At 45.2% G+C, this 14,008-nt stretch overlaps 1 long non-coding RNA gene across 2 annotated transcripts in view; it reads left to right on the top strand.

Annotated features, from left to right (window-relative positions):
* The window catches only part of LOC106991039 (uncharacterized), a 481,826-nt gene that overhangs the window by 174,612 nt on the left and 293,206 nt on the right, over positions 1 to 14,008 (top strand). The gene's annotated exons all lie outside the window — the stretch shown is intronic.

Genomic DNA, 14,008 nt, shown 5'->3' with positions numbered 1-14,008 from the left:
ATCATCGACCCAAATACCCTTCCTGCCTCCTGGGTGGACGAGACAGGCAGTTGTCACCAAGGTATGTTTGAGGGTAATTCTGACAACCTTCCTATGAAGACCATCTTTGCCATTGGTTTTCTGTAAGTATCCCAGAGTCCCACAATATAGGCATTGTTTTCAGTAGAGCTGTGCTTGACAGAGGCCTAAGCTGGAGGAAGTCGTGAACACCTTAGTGTGAGTTAGGTTACTGTGTTCTTTTCTCCTTCCAAGGCAACCTTCAGGGGTGTGTGTGCATGTGTGTGTGCACATGTGTGTGCTTAGTTGCTTAGTCGTATTCGACTCTTTGTGACTGCATGGACTGTAGCCTGCCCGGCTCCTCTGTCCATGGAATTTTCCGGGCAAGCATACTGGAGCAGGTTACTATTTCCTACTCCAAGGGGTCTTCCCAACCCAGGGACTGAACTCACATCTCCTGCATCTGCTGCATTGGCAGGCAGATTCTTTATCACTGAGCCACCTGGAAAGCCCATACCTTTAGGATACTAAATGCTAAATATTAATAGATAAGAGAACCCTCAATATATAATTAAAAATGAAATAAGCATCAACAGTTAACCATGAAGCAAATATTTAATATAAGAAAGTGTAGGAGAATGCTTATTTCCAACCAAATGATTATTTGAATGATTTTCAAAGTATTTCAAGTATCAAATTTGTTTGAACATATATTTGGTGCTTCTATTTTGTCAGTGCCTTGATTTTGGCTTAGACTGGCTAATAGATGTTTTATCAGGGCTGTGAAGCATGAAATGGGAGGGGGATTGAGGGAGAGAAATGTCCAGAGGAGACAGTGAAAAATTTCACTGATGGTCCCAGTATGGAGTCACTGGCCTTGAATTTTAGACCTCTGGGGCTGAGCTTCTGTCCCTGCACAGATAGGGGTCAGAGGAGGCAAATCCCTTGATCTAAGTTTCTATTTCTATGCTGTGTTTTGTGACCTACATTAGAGTATCTGTTACCGATATAGTGCTCATAAAGAGGGCAAATTCTCATAGTTTACCCTAACAACACACTTATTTTAGTGTGAGGAGAAAGAATACAATCTACAGAGAGCTAGTGATAGAGTCCCGTCTGAAATCCAGAATTCCTCCTCTGGAAACATTTCCCAGAGCCTCTCCCAGTCTGTCATGGGTACAAAGAAAGTGTATCCCAGGATACTCTTTGCACAGTGTCTGCCATATGGTGGAGACAATATGGTTTTGCTGATCAAATGAATGATTTTATCCATGATGGTCTCAAGCCATACACGTCTCAGTCACACATTGGGACTACCAAACCTTTTAATATTAGGTTAAATCTCTTCAAATGATGGTAGAGACTAAACATTTACTTATCTGTTAGATTTTTAGAGTAGCATTCTTCATTCTAAAACCTCAGGGTGCATTTGAATAAAATTACAAATAATTAAAATCTTTTAAAAAACCTTTAGCAAAAATGATATTTTATGGTTAATAAAGCTAGAATATAGGCATGATTATAATGCTATATAATCATGTATGTAATTATTACATAAATAATATATAATCATCCTAATAAACCATGCAATTTCAGCCACTTCTTCACATGAAGCTTCTCTATTTATAGCCCTGATGTGGTTGGCAGGGGGGAAAAGATAGATTTAGGAGAGGCTTGGGGATTAAGCACAGTGTGTAACTTGGAAGGGCCTGTGGTTTACTAATTTAAGAGAGTCTTCATTTGAAATGAATAAGGAAATCTAGCTTTGGGCTCGGGGGACCCTTAAGAGAATCACCTGGACCAAGTGAGCTGGTCCTTCTCCAGCCCCCTCACAGCTACCCTGCTTCCCGCTTGGGTGCTCATCCTATGATCCACTGCCCACTCCAACCACACACAGGAATGCCCTTCCTCCTCTGTCTTTTCATATCCAGCTTAGGTCCCTGGAGTCCCACTGCTTTCTGCCCCATGCTCTCCCATCCCCACAGTGCCAGTCACTGAGCCAAGAAAACCAGTCACACATTCTGGTCATCTCTGACCCTTTGCCAAATGTTTGTGGATGCTGTTCTTGCTCCTGTTTAACTTGAACTCCCCCAAGGCCAGGTCAGAGGATGGGCTCTTCTCTTTTCTCTATCTCAGCCATCCTCTTGCCTGTCCTAGGTCAAAGAGGGCCTGCTAGGCTAAGCAAGGCAGTAGCCATCATCTTGGGATGAAAACACACCTACTTCAGACAAATTACAAGTTCCATTGAGCAGTGGTTCTCCCACTTGAGGGTCCATTACAATCATCTGCAGGGCTGGTTAAACACTGCCTTCTCCACCTTCCTCCTCTCCCCCTCCCACCCCCCTGGATTTCTGATTCAGTGAGTCTGGGTCTTCCATCGTTTGCACTGTCACATTCGTAGTCGATAACAAGTTTCTAGGTGATGCTCGTGAGGGCACTATACTTTGGCTTAAGGAAAGATCATATGGGCCTGTCATGGTTTTGAGACTGATGGCTTCCAACGTGAAGATGATAGTTATCTCCTATAGCTGTAAGTGCTTTACAAAATGCTTTCTTGTAAATTCTTTCATTCTTTCATTCCAGTCCCCAGGCAAGGGACTGGATTGGTGTTGTTCCATTTCTAATCATAGAGAGGTTGAGTGATGGCCCCCTGCTGACAACTGGGGACCTGGGATTTGAGCCCCAGCCTCTTCCCTACACACACCAGTGCCTCTAAGCACTTTCTCTTTGGATGGAATTTGTTCTGTTGGTTTGAATCTTCAAGGAACTCTTCATCCATTGATGCAGACGATGGAACAAAACGTTCACTGGCTTCCAGAAGGGCTGATTGCTCCACTAGTTCTGCAGTCCCTCATCCCAGGCTCTTTCTTTGATCGATAAAGCATACTCTTCTCACATGGGAAACTGAATCGGGCAATCATCTGCAAGGTGAAATACCCTGAAGTTTGGGCCTGTCTCTGGGGTGGTTAGCAGCAGCTGTGATGTCAGGAAAGCAAAGAGGCCTACTGAGTTTTGCTGTTGCTCACTGCCGCTTGACCAGTGACATCTCCCTGACCTCAGGTTCAGGAAGACCAAGAGCTGCCACTCAAATCAGCCCCACGAATCCAGCTGCAGCAGGTTTGTCCTTTAAATCTATACAGCTGTGCCCTCATCCAGGAAGGAGAAGTCACTGCCCTCTCCATGGGCCTTAGGTCATGGTGGGTACCTGGGAATAGATGAATTACAAGATCACTGTTCATCACAATCCAAACTTCAGTTTCTGTCCTCAGATAAAAGCTCTTTCTTCCTAAGTACTGTTCATAAAATCTGTATCCATTTTAGTAGAGAGATAATGTATTTATGACAGATTTCTCTTTTCTGTTAGAACAGAAATGCCATATCTTGGCAGATTGTTGCCTAGGGATTCCTCCTTATAGCTTTTCCATTGTACCCTCCCCGACTTTTCCATGGAACATTCTGAGGTGTCCAGGAAGCCTCTAGGGTCATGGTCAGCTGCCTAAGTCTTCAGCTCCTGGAGCGACACTCAGAAGAAACAGCTGAGATTTTTATGTTTTCTTTTATGGCTCTACTTTGTCTTATTTGGAAAACACCGCTAGTGAAAAGAAGAATGTCTCAGAGACAACTGTATTTTCAACAATGATTCTTATAGCACAGAAAAATCTAATCAGCAGCTTCTGTGTGAAGAGAGCTCAGGTTGAAAGTAATTTGAAAAGCTGGAGCCCAGGCTGAGCCTTCTGCTTTGGAGGGGACGTGTGCATTGTTTCCTGGGCATTGATCATTTTTGAGGACTCGGTGGTTTTAATTGTCACGGTCACACTGTCCCGTCTTGCCTTTCATGGTGCGATGGACGCTGAGCTGTGCTGGCTTCGATGATGTCTCTTTTAGGGATTGTTTATCCTTGGGCCTCTGCGGGGAGCTGATGATCCTTTCACGGGATGCGCATGCCTCCAGGACCGTGGCACAGGATGGACAATTGATGACCTTGTGGTCACTGCTGTCCTGCAGAGGGCGAGACTGGGGTTATTCACAGCTTGGTAATTGGCCCCGATGCTGAGATCTTCATCCTGAGCAAATGCAGGCATCAGGGGGGCGGTTATAGATCAATGCTGGGGCGCTGAATATACAGGCCCCAGAAAAAATACCAAAATAAAAAATGGATTTCTGTTTAGCGCGCATTGTATATCCTGGTCTGGTTATGAATAATTTAGCCTTCCCCAGGCTGAATAGCCTATATTTAGCAAGTCTATTTTGCTTATAATACGTCCTATCCTTTTATGAAGAAGCATAAAGCTTAGAAGAAGTGCTCAGAATTAGGGGTGACTTCATTTGGTGGGACCAGGCATGTGGGGGTATCTTCACTTGCAGCCCCCAGCTTACCATTCACACCTGGTCTAGCCAAGGGCAGAGGGCTCCGGGCACGTGAAGCTGGCAATGGCCTCAGGAGTGTATCCCTGGATCAGGCAGGAGACAGGGCTACTCTGCCTGTGTCACTGGTGGCTCCCAGCTGGGTCCGTCTGTCCAAGAAAGGGGATGTGGCAAGAGTTGTGGGGTGCCAAGAGGTTTTCCTTTCCTTCTGCGTTGTTACTTTCCCAGCAGGAATAGGATGGATTCTCAAGTGAGACAATCAGATGGGACTTTAACAGACTCACTATGCAAAGGTGGAGGCAGGATGAAGGGGACGCACAGGGATAATGCAGATTCCCAATGCAGGAACAGTGGGGCTCCTTACCTCTCCCAGGCCTGAAAAAGCAAGGGTGGGGAGCTGTTCCTCACCCTTGGAAAGGCAGGGCTGTGTGAACTGCTGTCTAGTGGGAGTTCAGGCTTTGGTTGGTAGTGATTCCACAGGGAGGGTGCCAGAGGATAAACACCAGAACTGCATTCTCCTCCCTTCTCTCATCTTCTGTGGGTGTTCCCTCACTGATCAAACCCAATAGAAAGCTAGAAGCAAGGCAGTCCTCTTATAATCCACGTAGTTCAGCCTCCCAGGGAGAGGAGAATGGAGAGAGAATCTGGAGGTGCCAATGGAAGATCCCAGAGGCCTCATAACATCTCTCGTAATGACGCTCCTGCTGTGGGTCACACTGTGCTGTTTCTATCAGGTACGTGTGTGTGTGCGCGTGCGCACGCGCACTCTGCCACTCAGCTGTGTCTGACTCTTTGCAACCCCATGGACTGTAGCCCACCAGGCTCCTCTGTCCGTGGAATTTTCCACACGAGAATACAGAGCGGGTTGTCATTTCCTCCTCTAGAGGACCTTTCCAAGCCAGGGATGGAAAATATCTTCAGTATCTCCTTCATTGGCAGGAAGACTCTTTACCACTGCACCGGCTGGGAAGATACCTGTTCATTTGCAAATATCTAGTCGTGAGAATCGGAGAAGGCAATGGCACCCCACTCCAGTACTCTTGCCTGGAGAATCCCATGGATGGAGGAGCCTGGTAGGCTGCAGTCCATGAGGTCGCTAAGAATCGGACACGACTGAGCGACTTCCCTTTCACTTTTCACTTTCATGCATTGGAGAAGGAAATGGCCACCCACTCCAGTGTTCTTGCCTGGAGAATCCCAGGGACGGGGGATCCTGGTGGGCTGCCATCTATGGGGATGCACAGAGTTGGACACGACTGAAGCGACTTAGCAGCAGCAGTCTCAAGAATGTGATGGCTTTGCCGTTAGTAAAAGGTCTGGCTGTTGTTGTTCAGTCCAGTGAGCTTTCATATGATAACCTAACCAACATCTCTCTACAACCCCAAACTTGAACCTTCTGAGAGATCCCAAGTGAGAATCCCTCAGAAAAGCCCTTCCCAAATCCTGACCCATGGCTTGCTTGCTATCTTTTTTCAGTCATGTCTGACTCTTTGCTATCCTACGGGCTGTAGCCTGCCAGGCTCCTCTGTCCATGAGATTTCCCAGGCAAGAATACTGGAGTGGGTTGCCATTTCCTACTCTAGGGAATCTTCCCGACCCAGGGAATGAATCCATGTCTCTTGTGCCTCCTGCATTGGCAGGCAGGTTCTTACCACTAGCGCCACCTGGAAAGTCCTTTCCTGACCCATGGAATGGCTAGTAAAATAAAATGGTTATTTTGAGTCTTTAATTTTTTTTTTGAGGGGGTGGTTTTATTTTGCAGCAATATCACTAAAACATCTTATACACATCCTGGCTGTATTTCCTTTTAAGTTATTTCCATTTGCAGAATTGAAATTCAGCAGTGAAGTAAAATTTTGGGTAATGAGAGAGACATTTGAGGTTTAAGTAATTAGCTTAACTTTGACCAAGAGTCTGGCTTCCTTCAGTAGTAGGTCCTGTGTTTCACAAGCTCTTTCCTTCCTCTGGTTATGAACCCATAGATTGTCTTAATCTCCAGGCAAGATGGAAGCCACTTACCTTTCTGTAGCCTAGTGCTCTCATCTGAAAACAGAGGTGCACATACCTCCTTGAGTTCCTGTGAGGTAGCTCCAAGAAATCATCTTGCATATTGCCTGCCATGTGATTGTGTAGTGATTTATAGAACACGAATCTGAGAACACACTCATTCAACAGACATCATTTACTGAACAATTAGTTTGTGAAACCTTATGGTAGGTGCCAGGGATTCAGGGAATTCTTGGGAGCAGAGATTGTGTATGCGGGTGTATCTCTTGATCAGTTTATATCCAGTTTCTATACATACAAGGTCTCTTCTGAGAAAGAGGGTAACCGGACATGGCTTGCAGGAGGAAATTTCATTCATGAATTGAAGCTTCATTTGACCTCCTGCTGCCAGGAGCAACAGGGCACAGAAGGGCCCAGGAGTCCCACATAAAGAAAAGTTTAACATTGAGCATAGTGACCAGGAACCTGGGGATGTGGGGTCAGATAGCTAGGGCCAAAATCCAAGATTTTCCACATATTGGCTAATGAGATAATGATTGTTATAGCCACTCACCTCATGTGATTATTGTGAGTCTTCAAGCTGAATGTCAGGCTCATTCTAGTATTTAGTCTGGATTGCCCAGCTCTGCTGATATGATGATATTGTTATATTGTCATTGTCATTAAACTTAACATTGAAAACAGCCTAGACATACACAGGCAAGCTCTGGGGCTTGACTGTTGAGGTTTTGAATAGGGGGTATAGGCATTTTGTCCTGTAGACATAGGGGAATTTCCAGCTGAGGAATGACAGGATCAAGTCCCTTCTCCCTCCCTCTTTCCTCCTCTCTTTGCCCTTGCTTTCTCATTTCCTCTTCTCTCCTCTCCTTTAAAATGATGACAGTATGTTCAAGTTGTGCAAATCAGAGGAATAGATTAGAAACAGGAGAATAAATGTGCTTAGCAGACCCAGGAAATCTCCAGGGGACTGGAATTGATTACCCAGCGTGTAACATACAAAACCATAATTTTTCTGCACATAGTGAACAATAGGAGTGAAGTAACCATCTATTCCAATCCCCCTAATCTGATGGGGTTTTCTCAGTGATGTTATGGAGTCATAGAGGTGACAGGCACAAACTGGGCCACCTCCCAGTGGCCTTTTTCCCTGAAAGGGTTGGTGGCAGAGGAAGATCAGCCCCTTTTCAGTGTGTGCACTTACCTGGTTTAATCTGGAGATAGTAGAGGACAGAGGAGCATGGCATGCTATAGTCCATGGGGCCACAAAGAATTGGATATGACTTAGCAACTGAACAACCACAATTGCCTGTCCTGGGAGATGCTGGGACCTTGGGAAGCTGTATGAGTGAAAAGATTGATGCTTTATATCAAAGGCTTATAAAATATGTCATGTTGCCTTTCCCCATGTGAGGAAGGACCTTTTGACATGTGCTCTGGGTAAACCCTACGTGTTCCCATCGTTGTAGTGGTCCTGATACTGGAATTAGCTGGTTTCATTAGAACCAAATTTACTTCAATTATTTGGAGAACCTTGACTATAGGATGAGTGCAGGTTAGAGAATGTCTTGCAAGCTCTGAGCTTCAGGATTTTGCTTTGCAGCTCATTTTAGTTTCAGTTGAGATTGGGCATGAGAACTCGGCTTTCATGAGTTCAAGTCACTATGGGGAATGGAGTCACCATTTTGGTTAACTTATTTATCCATCTGGAAGAGTAAGATTCTGATTTTCACTTGCTGCTTATCTTTTTTATATCCTGAAGGTTTAGGTTTATTTGAATAAAGAGAGGAAGGCAATATAAACTGCTAGACTATATGATGCCTTCACATATATTAGAGAAAAGTACCCTTTCCTGGCATATGTAGCACTTTAAACTCATGGCTTAGGAGCAAGTATGGCCCATTTTTAAGCCCTGATTATCTCTCAATCAGGGAGAATTTGTGCAGTGCCCAACTTGTACATCCAAATGTGGCAGCCCTGACTGAAGGAAAAATACATAATAATAGAGTGACCCAGTGCTTCAGAAGAATGCCTTAGCCTGGGCATCGTTTCTGATTTAGTAATTTATGGTTAGTGGTTTAGAGCTTCTGAGTTAGTAGGTCTGAGGTGGGGACCCGAGAAATTGGATTTCTAATAAGTTCCTAAGTGATGATGCCCTTGGTTTGGGTACTATATCATGGTACCCAGATTTTCCCTCCTCCAGGCACTAATTACCTGAATTGTTCATTAAAACCAAAGATGCTTTCTTATTTTAGCAGTGTAGGTTGGTCCCCAGTAGTTGGCCTTACTGGAACTTTCTGGAAGAGGGTCCCTCTAGCTCTTTTCTCGGCAGTTCCCTGTCCTCTGCAGGTCCACTGATAAATGTGGTGGGTCTGCAGCTCTGAACCTGCTCAGCCATCAGCATCAGAGTGGGGCTGAACCATTTCTCCTTTTCTAAACCCCTCATAGCCTTCATAATTGTCTCCTAGAATATTTTTTTCTTGGACTCAGATGTCACCTGCTTGATTTTAATCTAGAGATCTATTTTTTATAGTCTGTGGAAAATATGCTTTGCTATTTTTTTTTGTTACCTAAGTGTGAAAAATAAAACAAAACAGTGTACTAGGAAATTATGCAGAGAGAGTTTAATGCTTAGACAATTTAAAGCATGTGTGCTCATACACACCTATGCACATATGATGACAGGCTTTTTCAGAGAAAAAGTGAATAATAAGTGAGTGGGCTGTCTGGGCATTTACAGCTGAGCCAGTGAAATGTAGTCTTGCGGGAGTTTGGTTCTCAGTCTTACGGTGCTCCCTCTGGGACCCTCATTTTTGGAGCTGTTGGGAGTGTCAAGCTCTTTGGCGGTCTTGGCAATGGGTTTGGCCTGCTTTCAGATGTTGATGGCTTTCCCACTGGCACCTTGCAGGATCACAGGACATTTTTTAAAATGTTGAGCACCAAGTCACCACTTCTCGTTAGTGGCAGCAGTTGCTTTATCTATGAGAATAACTGTCCTTCTTAGCTTCTCAATTTGTCACCTGTGTAATGATTTATTACCTTCCAAAGCTCCAGTAATTGTATAATGATGCAAAAATAATGACAAGCCATTCTGATAAACTTTATTACCTGTAGCATCTTATATGGAAACTGCATTCCAGAATGCTCGACAGGATTACAGAGCACACCCACAGGGTGACAGCTAGCAGGGAGGGCGGCTTCTCGGGCCTGAGAGGAACAGAGAAAAAGAAACCTGACTCAAACTTCATGAACAGAGTCTGGCAAGAATTGGGCTGGGGTGATTTGATTCCATTTAGGGCACATGTCAAATGGATCTGCCTTCATTTTTATCCCAAGAATGTAGTGTTTACTTGACTATTTTAAATTGGGAAAATAGAATTGGCTGTTAAAAAAATCTTCAATGAAATATGTAGTCAAAGATATGTATATAAATGATGTGCGGTTGAACTCTGTTTTTAGCTTTAACCCCCGCCTTTGGAGCTTCTCCTTTGAATCAAATGACTGAGCTTTCAGCTTTTACATGGGCTCAGACATACCTTCTTTTGAGCTGAGCTGTAAGGCACTACACAATATTCCAGTGCTAAGGGCAAAAGGGACTCGAGATGGCTGACTTACGCAGTAACTTTCAGATTTGCTTCTCATTTTGGAACAATATCTAAAGTTAAAATATCTTTCATGTGGAATCGAGAACCGAGATACAAAGTCATGATCAAGTGCGGTTGATAGAGTTCTTTTAGTAAATGGAACTTAACTAATTTGGGTCTGTGGTTGGAGCATTAGGTCTTCACTTATTTTCCTGAACCAAAGAGTAATGAGGCCTCCTGTATAGCTGACTGTAGAGGCAAAAATAATGGATAAGGGTCCTGTGTTGTCTTCCATCTTCTTCCTGATGATCAGCCAGTGACCCCAGACAATGCCTGTTTCTTTGATGATGGATTCTCCTGGGATTGTACCAGTGGACTTGCACCAGGTCTGGGTCCTGAATATTGAGCCTTAAAAGAGGAAAAGTCAGGGTTATATCAGAGAACAGATGTTGCCCGTGCTACCTATGTTCACTTTTCTCATCTTCACAGGCTTATGGTTGGATTATGTTTCCCAGTCTCTCTTGCAGTTAGATGGGAACATTTGACTTGTTCTGGCCAATAGCATGTAGGCATTTCCAAGATTATAAAGTTATAAAATCTTGTTGTAAAATCTCCATGTGTGAGTCTCATTTCTCTCCCTCCACCACCTGCTACCAGAGAAAGCCAATGCAAGATGAAAGAACAGTAGATGGAAGTGGCCTTGGTAGGTTGGGTTACTTCTTGAAGGAGAGCCTCCTAAGATCCCACTGGATTTTGATATGAATGAAAAACAAATCATTTTTTGTGTTAATACATCGAAATTTCACTGCTGCTTGAGGCATATTCCCAGATTTTGAACTCCCCCACCCCTCTTTCCCATAGTACTTTCACTCCATCTTCCAGACTTCCAATTTCCACTGAACTATCAACTTACCCATGGGTCCCCTTTGGAAAAGATCTGATAAACTCACTCAGGGAACTTGTAAAATAAAATTAAAAAAGAAAAAGGTCTGGAGTGTGGCCCTTCCTAGAGATATCTGCCACTGTGTGCGTGTGTATAAGTGTGCGTGTGTGTAAGTGTGCGTGTGTGTGTGCGTGTGTGTGTGTGTGCGTGTGTGTGTGTGTGCGTGCGTGTGTGTGTGTGTCTCTCAGTCATGTCTGACTCTTTGCAACCCCAGGGACTATAGCCTGCCAGGCTCCTCTGTCCATGGAATTCTCCAGGCAAGAATACTGGAGTGGGTTTCTACTTCCTTCTCCAGAGGATCTCCCTGACTCAGGGATCAACCCACATCATGGGCAGATTCTTTACTGTCTAAGCCACCAGGGAAGCCTACCTTTTTGTAGAAACTCCTAAATATTGATGAGCCCATGACCCAGAGACTCATCATGCTAATGATGGGATTTCAGACCCTATGACAGGAGTGGGGAGGAGATTCTGGAGGAAGGCAGTTAAGTGATGGACACCTGAGAGATGACTGCCACCTCCTTTTTTCCAATCTTAGCCCAGGTCCACCAGTGATCACCTCCTCAGAAGCTCCTAATCAGGTAGCAGAATGATAAAGAGGACAGATTCTGAAGCCAAACTACTTGGGTTTGAATCTCAGCTCCATGGCAGAGGAGTCTTGCTGACTTAGGCTTGTGTTTCCCTCTTATAGTGCAGAATGGTGATCAGAAGTGGCTGCCCAGCCAGGGTCAATATATCTCCATCTTTACTTGCCTCCAGGTGGGTCCGTGTGTCTGAGCTTGGATCCTAGAAGGTGGATAGAAGTGATATATGACCCTTGTTGATGATATATGACCCATGGTGATGGGCATGGCCCACCCATAACTCTCCATGTCTGCTATCCCCCATCTGCTGGCTGGAGGTGAATGTTCAGAGAAACACTGGATGTCACATGGCGAGGATGGCAGGTGCCACCTCTGTCAGTGGGTCCTGAATGCCTCTGTGGGGCTGACCATCCACTTCTCCCACCAGTGAGACGTTCCATGTACTTGCCTCTGTGCTCAGTCACCAAGTCGTGTCTGACTCTTTGCCATCCCATGGACTGTAGCCCCGGGCTCCTCTGTTTGTGGGATTTCCCAAGCAAGAATACTGGAGTAGGTTGCCATTTCCTTTTCCAGACTTCCCATGAGTAAGACACAAGTTTTTAATATATTAAGGCTGTAAGATTTCAAGGTTTATTGATGACAGCAACTAGTATTACTTAACGAAGATAATCACTTTTTAACTGTATAATCTTAGGAAATCACTTAACCCATTCTGGCATCAGTTTCTTCATCTACAAATTGGGGGAGAATAAAACTTATTATCTTATGGGGTTGTAATAATGGATAAACAAGATCAATCCACATAAAGCACTTAGGACGGTGTCTAGCCCATAGAACATTCTTGCTAAGCTTATCTATTCTTACTGTTAATTAGAATAAGTAATTGCCATCTGCCTGAGCTCTGTTATGAGAGAAAGACTTTTTGCTTCAACACAGTTTCCCCTCCTAACTTATAGAGAGCAGCTGGGACCAAGCTATTAAGGTAAAGCTTTTATGTAACCTGGCTCAAAGAAAATTCAGGTGAGTGGAGGGACTGGGACTGCATGATTATTTTCTGTGGTCCTAGCTGTCCACAGGTTTGAGACTTGGCTTGTGCCCCTGGCAGTGGGCACAGGAGGTATTCCCACTATGCAAATGTCTGATGGTCAGGCTGTGCCAGCCAGGGCCCTGGGTGGACCAGTGGCCTCCATGGGGTAGGATCTGGGCGGTGTGTCTGCAGAGGCCAGGCGGCAGCTTCCCTGGATTCTTCACCTTCCAGCACAGAGATAACAGGGATTTGGTCCTTGCCAAGCTCATTCCTAAAATCAAAGGAGTGAAGCATCCTGCCTCCTCTTAAACAACACTCGTTCCTACGGAGCTCAGCTGTTTCCCTGCCTGTAAGACTGTCGAGTGGCCATTTTCTACTTAAGTGGCTGAGCTGGGGTGGGAGGACTTCACTTGGACTTTACATCACGCCCCACTTTTACTCACTGCCAGGCTTCTGTTGGGATGTGTCAGGCACGCCAGGGCGTTTGTAGTAGTCCTCATGGTATTACTGAGCAGAGAGATGCACTTGGGGAAGCCTTCGCTACTTCAACATTTCAGCTCCATCTGTATGGGCTGGGGATTTACTGAGGTCAGCAACGGTCGGATGATCAATAAAGCATTTCAGAGAAAACTCCATTTTTTGCCTCCAGCAAATTCCCAGCGTTACTTTGCCTTTGTAAACAACATCTTAAGCGATGCTGATTGTAAATCATCTCCAATGCACCTTTACATCCCTCATGCCATTTGCTCTCCCTAATAATTTTTTTTTTTAATGGGAGGCAAGACAGGCTCTTTGTGCCAGAGGAAGCCCAGAGAATTCAGGTGACTGGACGAAGGTTGCCATGAGTTGGGTGGACACAGATGGATCCCAGTCTCTCAGCTCTGACCTGGGACATTTGCCCCTCACTGGCATGGTCTCCAGCGCCTCAGTTAACTCAGGGCTTGGAGGTGTACCTGACCTGGCTCCGGGCCTCCTGCTCAGCTGATGAGTGCTAACCAGTGGGTGGGTTGCAGGCAACTGCAGGTTGTTTAACCTTGTCAGAGCTAAAGGCTTTCTCCACCTGCTGTCTGGGCAGGCTGGCGGGTGATCACATGTTCCTCTGGACCTAATTACCTGAGAAGAAAAGAACATTTCTTGGAAATTCCTCGAACTCCCCTCTAAGCAGCCTGCCGGCAGATGTACAATGAGGCTGGGTCTTACCCCGGGAGGGGAAAATCCAAGTGCTGGTGTATGGTCTGATGAAGCATGAGCTGATGCTGATGGGGTGGGGCCAGAATATGGGTTCTGTATGTTTCTCATGAATCCAGAGAGCAGCACCTTCCAGCCTGTATAGTTTGTGCAGTGATGTCAGGGCACCTCCAGATGGGCTGACCGACAGGGGCAGCTGGAGGGCATTGCTCCACCCCTGGGCCACATGTCTAGTGTGGAAATGAATGGAAGAACACATTGCATTCATGTGCATCCTCAGAACTGGCTTGAAGCATGTAGGGTGCTGCACTAGAGT

The sequence above is a fragment of the Ovis aries genome, chromosome 3, assembly GCF_016772045.2.
Source record: "Ovis aries strain OAR_USU_Benz2616 breed Rambouillet chromosome 3, ARS-UI_Ramb_v3.0, whole genome shotgun sequence".
Classification (NCBI taxonomy): Eukaryota; Metazoa; Chordata; class Mammalia; order Artiodactyla; family Bovidae; genus Ovis; species Ovis aries.
Note: the sequence above shows the minus strand (reverse complement) of the source record. Positions and strands in the feature narration are given on the sequence as shown.